We start from the raw sequence: 7837 nt of genomic DNA on the forward strand, positions 1-7837 counted from the left end.
AATAAATGTCAAGAGCTTAAGGCTGCTTGAGCAACAAGCCGATAACAAAGGACTATGATAACTTGAAGTAACATAAAACGAGACTCCATACATACTCTGTGTTGGATGGAAGGGTACGCCACGGAAGGCGATCAGGTGCGTACTATCACGAAAGGATGATATACGATGGGATGCGCTAGTGAGCGACGGTAACACCACGACATAAGATAAACGCGGCGGCACTTTTGAGTATTTAAGGTTGGGGAGGGTTCCAACAGCGAAAGAACGTATCGAAAGCTAGAATAATAAATGACTGGAGATGACAATTGCTCATTCAAGGAAAAAAGTAACACAGGTAAAAATAAGAAGAATTACAATGTACATGAAATTAGAACCTACTTTTTAGACAATCAAATTTACAGAAAATACCACAGAGCATTAGTACGCTCTGTTCAGAGAGCTCAGTGAGAGGGTGTTCTTACAGCGCATGATATCCACCTGATCAAGAATGTTGAGAATTAAACTTTTTTCTTGGCAGTGTAAAATAGACAAATTAAAGTTTAGTTTGCCAATTGTAGGTCCCATTTCACAAACGTGTGCACTTAAGACAGATTTTGAACTGGTCAAATTAAGATGCTCGCTTAAACACACACTAAAACATCTGTCAGTCTGGCCAATATGTCTCATCGGGTGGGAGACTGTGTATGTAACACTAGTGTTATGCTTTCTTGAGTGTTTGGACTCCAACATGGTTGGATTAAGGGAAGACCTCGAAGCAATTCAGAGGCATGGCGCTAGATTTGTTACCAGTAGGTTCGATCGACATGCAAGTATCACAGAGATGCGTCGTTTTTTTCGTGAAACTACTTAAAAAAGAAACAATTTATTTATCGGTAGACTATGTGTGGGAGACAGCAGTCTAGTATTAGGTTCGTGCGTAAGTTTGTAACGTTTTTGCTTTGCTTTGCGTTGGTTTTCCTGTTGTTATAGGATTATTTACCGACTGTCAGTTTTTATTTGTAATTCATTGTTGCTATTCGAGTTTACATATCGTCATTTGCTTATTTGGAGATACGAAGTGGAGCTCTGGGCGCTAGAAAATGGAGTACCAAGTAGAGAAATCGGAACATTTCCGACGCATTTTTCTGTTTGAGTTCATTGGTGAGGTGATAGCTGTGGAGGCAGCCAGAAACATTTGCGCTGTGTGTGGGGTAATGCCACTGGACAGAACAGGGAAACAAAATGATTTTCTCATCTTGAGGAGAACTGTTCTGATGTTTGTGACTTGACGTTCAGGAAGACGTCTGGGACCTGATGAACATCGTTTAAACGCTTTAATCCTCAATGATTCGCGTCAGTGTACTTGAGAACCGGCAAATGTGATGAACTGTTATCATTCCAGCATCGTGCGAATTGCTTCCGCGAGGTGTAACAGTCACTACTGATACTTATTGACAACCAACTGCGACATCTTGCACTCGCAGTTGTAATGGTCGCCTGGTCGTAGATATTGCTAATTGCTATAATCGCACTATTTCACTCCCATTTACGGAGCTTGTTAGCACTTGATGTTAGGTTGGCGCCATTACAATGCATTGTAGTAATCACTGCTGCTTGCTGGATCGCTGCTGTGTCTCGATGTTGATGCTGGCTCTAAATCTGGTTGTCTAGGGTTAAAAACATGGGATCCCGTGTTTTGTTTTATGTGCTTTTGATGATAAAGGATGAACGAAACCAACAAATATGTAAACTTCAAATATTTATTTCTCTGGTGGCCATCTTAATTCCACTGTCTACCAAAGACTATGACACAACACAACTTCCTTTACATGTTCTTTGCATTGTTTATCCACCTCAAACAATAACACACTAACACACTGTACCAAAGTGACATTCCGACTGCTTTTCGACCCTTCTTGCTGCTCGTATTTATAACATTGTCAAAGAACTACTAAAAAGAGATATAGTTTACAAGTCACATGTACATCTGTTATCATAATTTGTGCAGAAAAGTTATTAATTTGCATCGAGTGACATAATTTAACATGTTATTAAAATGACAGACAGATTTGTTGACTTGACAGAATAATTCTTTGTTACAAAAAGTCCGTTTTCTAGAAGTTTGTCAATTGACTTCTCTAATTTGCATAAATAAGTAATTAACATGAATTATTAAGAAATACATTGGTTTTCGTCTAAAACAGGATTGATTTCGTGAATACTAAGTGAAACCGCTCCTAGTGAACAAATAGGTTTCACTGGGTGAATTTTATTTAAGGAGATCCAAAATACCTAAGTTGTACACTATTTTTCGTACTTCATATTAATTATTTAAGATGAACTCAGTGTTTTTACATGATGACATTTGTTGTATCAGTGATCAAGTGATATTAACTTTTGTGTGGGTTAGTTATTCAGTATAATTTAATGGGTTGACTGTTTATGGAGACATGTTACGCAATCATTGTTAACATACACAATAACTTTTCTATAATCATAAATACTCGTTAAACTGGTTGAATTTGGAGGGTATCGCATACTTCGGTACAGTAAAGCCTTTAATATGTTCCGTTACACAGTCCACGAATATCGACCAGAAAGACCGCGTGCAGTCATGCTACTCCACGATAAAGGCAGTCCACTTTCGGACAAAAAATACTATACAGGACTTGGGTTGGAAAATCGTTCCACATGCACCTTATTCACCTACATTGCGCCTCAGATTTTCACCTTTTCCTATCACTATCGAATAACCTTGAAGGAATAGCCTTTGCAGATGAAAATACGCCGAGAACATGGCTCGGCAAGTTCTTCACCTCAAAACCACATGATGTCTACAGTTGCGGAATAGCAAAGAGCTTAGTTGTAAGTAGTGAAGGAGAATGTACGTAGGTTGGAACTTAAATAGTGGCAACATTGTTGTGAAGATACTAGGCAATGGAATCTACTATTGTCACTAATAGCACACGTTGTTGCCATACCTACCTTACATCCGAGCAAATGGACTCGCCCGTCCCACGTCACCAGCGTGCGCACAATCGAGGGAAACACAGTCACTTGTGAGCGAGCGGTCTAACGTAACGGTGTCACTGTGTTTTAGAAACAGGAACAATGGAGTTGGATCAAGATTGAATGTGCCAGAGGTTGTACAGCACAACAGCGTCATCAAGCTTTGCGAAAGAAGCGGCGACACATCCTGCGCAACCCACCCATCATTTTGCATGACAATGCGTGGGCGCATGTAGTGCAAGCTGTGGGTGCTCTGTTCGGTCGATGGGACTGGGAAGTACTGTACCATCCACCATACTCGCAGGACTTAAATCTTTGTGACTTTGATTTGATTCCGAAGATGAAGGAACCACTTCGTGCCATTCGCTTCAGAACTGTTCCAGAGATTCGACAGGCAGTAGACCGTTACATTCGCACCATCAACAAAACAGGCTCTGCTAACGGTGTACTAAGCCTTCCACATCGCTGGCAGCGGGTTCTACGCAACACTGGTGACTACTTTGAGGGACAGTAACAGGTGCAAATATGTAACTCTTTTGTATCGGTTGTGAATAAATAGTTGCCAGTATATAAGTTCCAACCCTTGTATTATAGATGACTAAAGAGTCTGTTATGTGTACCTGTTGTGTTTATTGAACTAATGGAAAAACGCTACGAACTTCAGCACCAGCTCAATACATGCACTCAGACCACATGCACATTTTATTTTTATTTATTTTTTTCAATTATCGCGCAGTCGCGGCCCAGACAGCCCTAATGGCAGGGCAAAGAGAGCGTCATCCCACTCTGCATTGTTGCCAGATTTATTCAAGATGGCAGAACCATGATGGCGGCCATAGATGTGGCAACATCGCAATGGCGGGAAAATAGGTCAATTGGGCTACCTCCACTAACCCCCACCCTCCCCCACCTTCACCTCCCTCCTCCCCAATAAAATGGCGGGAAAATTTTGGCAGGAAATGGAGATAGCAAGATAATGCATAGCCAGCACCCTGATCTTATCAGAAATGTAATGACTGTTGTCAAGTATACCAGCTATGTGCATCAGACTTGACTGTGCCATCACACCAGATGCTGTTCCGACATGACGATGAGGAATGCAATCTGGCAACTTCTGTTTTCAGAGCCTCTGCACACACATACATTTATCGTGATACTGTACACAGAACTGACACACTGTGATGCCACTTCAGTGTTCAGTGTTGCCACTGTCTGTCTAACATGTTATGTTTGTAACAAGAGAATGCATGTGATGATATAAGAGCTGAAACTGGTGAAATGTTGTAGACAATTGTGAATAAAAGTGAATAAGAAGTTGTATCCCAAATGCAGCAAGTGTTCCAAATTGGCAATGTCAAATTTCTTTGTGGCAACAATTCATTATTAGGATACTGCCATGTCAAGAGAAAATGAGGATGCCATCAAAAATATTTACGTATGGGAGCTTGGGGCAGATCACTAATGCTAACATCATAATGACGACAGCTCAATTAAAGTAGCAAAGAAAAAGCTAAAAAAATTCTGTGTAGCATTTAATATGTTCTTTAAAAAGTGAAACAAAGATATCTAATGTAAAGAAACACAAACAAACAGTATAAGAAAATTAAATAAAGGCTGACAATTGGTCCATTGTGCCTCTGGTTTGAAGCAAAACATAACCACTTCCATAACTCTAATGTGGTATAAGGATTATTACTAATTTACATTTAGATACAAGTTCAACTTCAAAATCTTATCATATTTCCTAAAAATCTATAAAAATCAATAAACAGATTAATTTACAAGTGACAGAATGTTAGATACCTCGAAAGTCACTCAGTCTTCAGCTGCCATTTTTAGTTTTTTTTTTCAACTGGTGCTTCTTATTTGGTCAACTGAAAAGCTAATGCCTTGAACTCCTTCATTGTCGATCCAAACAATCTGCCCTCATGTCTTCTAAATAACCGGGAAGTTCTGACTCCTGCTCATTAGAGAAAACATGACAAAATATTCTCTTTAACTTGTCAGTTTGAAAATATTCATTTTGAAGTCTTTTCTGAACTGCTCTCTGAAGAGATTTTTTTTTAGAAACGTTGAAGTGAATTCTGACTTTCGTAAGTCCCATTTCCTTTCTCACAACAGCTGTTACTGTCTAGTCCATTTTTGCTGCAAACCCACTTTGACGATCAGATTTGCGGTTGTATCTTCCAGCCATCTACAAAGAAAGAAGAATTGTCACTAGCAATAATATGAAAAACCTGAAAAATACCAGTTTGAAAATAACCATTTTAAAGTCTTTTCTGAACTGTTCCCTGAAGAGATTTTTTTAGAAACATTGAAGTGAATACTGACTTTCGTAAGTCCCATTTCCTCTCTCACAACAGCTGTCACTGCCTAGTCCATTTTTTCTGCAGATCCATTTTGACGATTAGATTTGCGTTTGTATCTTCTAGCCATCTACAAAAAAAGAACATTTGTCACTAGAAATAATAAGAAAAACCTGAATATATTGTAATGTATCTTAGAAGTGTTAGAATAAACATTGTTGGCACAAGCTGGGCAGACTGTCGTTCGACTATTAGAAAATGCATGCACTTCATCAATTGAACCATACCATGCAAAAACTCCTTCGAATAATATTAACATTAGGTATGTTGATACAGCCTTAGGAGATGTTAGGAGATGGAAAAGAATATACGGCTTGTTCACTCATTCTGAGCTTACAGTTGAAAATAACTTAACATGCAGCGAAAAAAAAAAAAAAACATCAGCGTTATCTCGTAACTGCGCACGAACTAACTGCTAACATGGAAGGTACAAAAACACACATACTGGGTAGTTATGATTAAACTTTCCCTATTTAGCATGTTATAACACAGAAACTGATTACTATCGGACCATGGGGAAGAGGAATAGTGCAGAATAAATTCAATTGGAACACTTTTGATGTGCTGCTACGATACATCATACCATTACTGCTACAAAAGGCGCTCAGGATGGCGCCCATCAGTGTCCAGAAGATTCTGGAAGCGCAGTATTTCGTTCAGCTGTGCATGTCCGTTGGTATGCTGGCTGACTCTCTTGATATGCTCGTAAACCCTGTCTTTCAGGTAGCCCAACAACTAGAAATCACAGGGAGTGAGATAAGGTGATCATACCAGGCAAGCATTTGGAAGTGATCAGCTGATAATTCGGTCGTTTCCAAACGTGTTTCGGAGAAACAGGTGAACTTTATGAGTGATGTGCGGTGGGGCCCATCTTCCATGAAAACTGTTGAGTTCAATGCATCTCTCTCCTGTAGGGCAGCTATGATAGGTTGGCAAAGCATATCGCAATTACGCTGGCCAATCATCCTGCACGTCTTTGGTCCTTGAGCGCCAAACTGTTCGAAAAAGAATGGGCCAGAGATGTAGCAACACCATATGGTGACATGTCCATAATATAGAGGAACCTTATGCACAATGAGTGGAGGTAAAGATTCCCACACTTGACAATTGTGTGTGTTCACCTCACCTATCAGACAAAAATGAGCTTTGTCTCTCCATAGGATAGCCCACAGCCAGCCTTCATCAACTTCAGTCCTTTTGAGAAAGTGGAGAGCGAAATCAACACATCGTTTGGCGTCCTTTGGCGCAAGCTGCTGTACGATATGGACCTTGTATGGATACCATTTCAGAATGGTTCGAAGCACCTTCTGTACAGTGGACTATGGGATGTTCAACTGTTGTGACACAGCGTGTGCACTGCCTGACGATCAGGAATTGCGTGCAGCGTTGTCTGCCATAGCAACAGCAATTTTATCAACCACTTATAGTGCAACTCTTCCTGGAGTGACGCCCAGTTTTCCAGTTGATTCGAACTTCTTCATCATGCTCCACATAGCAGGTGGAGTAAGAGACTCTTCTGCAATCCTCTCAGTTGGCGATATTCTCGAAGTGTAGCTGCAGCATTACTGTTGTTTTGATAATAGAGATTCACCAATAATACCTTCCCCCTTTTGCCCAAGCTCTTGTTGATAACTTAACTGTGACTGGTCAGATGTGTGGTGAGACTATGAGTCATGGTTACTAATCACAACACCTGGTGGCCATAGTTGGAACTGGATGGTGGCACTGTGATGCATGGACAACATGCACTCCATATTCTGGCCGTCAATTCTACCATGTTTCTTACACATACGGTAATTAGTTTCCGCATTTAACTTGTTAAATAGGGAAAGTTTAACTATAACCAACTGGTGTATAAAACACAGCGCCTCTGGTGGATGGTGCACGAAATGTTTGACAGCGCGATTGTAGCGCCTCTGACGGCTGGCAGGCCAAATGTTTGATGGCCTGATTTCCAAAGACACACAGACGACATGCACCATACAACCTTATGTAACTGCATTATGTTGCTATATCGGTCCCCAACGTGGAAGTGGAGTGTTATTCCAAATAGCAAGCTGGAGACTGGACGCAGCGACCTGATCTTGAGGTGTGTGCTGGTAGGTTGGCTGCTGCTGTAATCTGCACTAGCAGCGGTGAAGGCTGTGATGCGGTGGCTATTGGGTGAGGCCATAGTCTTGGAAGCTCTCGCGTTGCTGCTTCTTGGAAAACATAAGCCAGTGTAACCCTGTCTATAGAAATAGTGGTCGCCTTTCTGTTAGTTGAAATGTGGATTGCCTTGTCTCCCCTTGCAGCTATAATGATAGGGTCCTGAGTATGGTGGCTACATTGACAGCTTGATATCTTCCATGCATAACATGAACAGGTTTTCAAGAGTTGATGCACGAAGATGGTAGCTGTATCGTGTCTGTGAGGCTAGTGTGGGCGGATTCGGAGAACATGCTCTCGCAGTTGGCGTAGGAACTCTGGTTGATCATCTCTTG

This window comes from Schistocerca cancellata, chromosome 9 (genome assembly GCF_023864275.1).
Source record: "Schistocerca cancellata isolate TAMUIC-IGC-003103 chromosome 9, iqSchCanc2.1, whole genome shotgun sequence".
Lineage (NCBI taxonomy): Eukaryota > Metazoa > Arthropoda > Insecta > Orthoptera > Acrididae > Schistocerca > Schistocerca cancellata.